The following is a 1764-nucleotide window of genomic DNA, read 5'->3' on the forward strand; positions in this document are numbered from 1 at the left end:
CCATGTGCCGGGTGCACACTGCAGCCTGTCAGTGACAGGGCGGTGGCGTCAGCATTGTCTGTAGGTGCACGGGGTCAGGAATTCATCCAGGTGCTTCCTGGAACAGTCCAATCGTGATCATCATGCTTTGTTAACTCTGAAGGGATAGATTTGTGAATTTGGTCTCAGGTGAGGGACTGCACATTCATCCTCATCCACATGCCCAAGCTGTTGTTCCTGGAAGAAACGCAAGGGGATGTGGTAGAGGAAAAACAGGAAGAAGAAGAAAGGAAGCTGTTCTTTCTGCTCTCCTGGTTTACTTGGGATCGAGCTGTGTGGGGAGGTGTGAGGGCACTGGGGTCACCAAAGACTAGACCCACCAGAGAGCTTCTCAGTCACGTCAGACCTGTCCTTTCCATTTGTCGATTCTCATGCTCCTAATAGAATAGCAGAGTGGCTTGACCTCCATCACAGCCTCCTTCCCTCTTGAGTGGTGGGAATGGGCTTCTGGAGGACTTCCCTCCTGCTAGCCAGACCCCAAGCTCCTTCAGAGCTACACAGAGTTCTCTGCTCACTTTGTCTCCTTCGGGGGACCTCCCAGGCACACTCGACACTCGTGTCACACCACGTGTAGCTCCTTAGTAGTAGCTCAGTAAGTGTTGTTTTTAGCTCTGGGCTCTTTTGAAAGTTCTCGCTCCCGCTTTTCATTTTCCTTCTTGGTTTCTTTATCCCACTCTCTCTTGAGTTGATTTTTTAAAAATGGGAAATTAGATTTCATACCAACTATTTCTGTAATTAAAAACAAATGTTTCTATCATTAAAATGTTTCTACTACCAAATGTTTACTACCAAATGTTTCTGTAATTAAAAGCCCAATCTTCATCTCCCTGTGTGTTCCTTTAGAACACATCTCAGCCTTTAATACAGTTAGCTCACATGTTCTGTGCTCTTCTTATGAACGATCTCAGAACTTGAGGGTGTGGCAGAGATTGGGTTGGAGGAGGAGAAAAGAGCACATTGTGATGGAAAGCGGGGCTGCTTTGGTTCTCCCCTTCATCCCTCACCAGTAGCTCTTTTTTTTTTTTTGCGGTACGTGGGCCTCTCACTGCTGTGGCCTCTCCCGTTGCGGAGCACAGGCTCCGGACGCGCAGGCTCAGCGGCCATGGCTCACGGGCCCAGCCGCTCCGCGGCATGTGGGATCCTCCCGGACCGGGGCACAAACCCGCGTCCCCTGCATCGGCAGGTGGACTCCCAACCACTGCGCCACCAGGGAAGCCCACCAGTAGTTCTTGAAGTACTTCCTACTATGGACCCGATTCTACTGTGCAGGACATTCAGAGAACAAGATATGCCTCCGATATCAAACCTCTACAGACTATGCAGGAATAAAGGGGTGCTTAGAATAGGGAACTGGAGCTAACATGAATAACGAGGCGGCTGGGAGAGCAAAGATCTGGGAGGCCGCAGCCGGAGAATCAGAGAAATTCGTCCCCAATGATGGCAGCCTGAGCTGCCATCTGGAGAAGAAGCTAGGTTTATGCAGAGTCCAAGAATCTGCTGCATCCATCCGTGCCCACAGCCTCTGAACGGGAACTTACGGAGTGTCTGCAGTTTCCTTGTCTAGCTATTATGGTCTCCTGAAAATTACAGATTTTGTTTCACTTGCATCTTCTTTTTTAATTTAATTTTAAACATTTATTTTATTCAAGTATAGTTGATTTACAGTGTTGTGGTAATCACTTTCATCTTCTGAGTTTCCCATTGGCAAAGTAGCTGGGACTATGT

At 48.5% G+C, this 1764-nt stretch overlaps 1 protein-coding gene across 1 annotated transcript in view; it reads left to right on the forward strand.

The window, feature by feature from the left end:
* Positions 1-1764, forward strand: part of UCK2 (uridine-cytidine kinase 2) — a 73247-nt gene that overhangs the window by 55622 nt on the left and 15861 nt on the right. The window lies entirely within an intron of this gene.

This window comes from Lipotes vexillifer, unplaced genomic scaffold (genome assembly GCF_000442215.2).
Source record: "Lipotes vexillifer unplaced genomic scaffold, Lipotes_vexillifer_v1.1 scaffold189, whole genome shotgun sequence".
In the NCBI taxonomy this organism is placed as follows: Eukaryota; Metazoa; Chordata; class Mammalia; order Artiodactyla; family Lipotidae; genus Lipotes; species Lipotes vexillifer.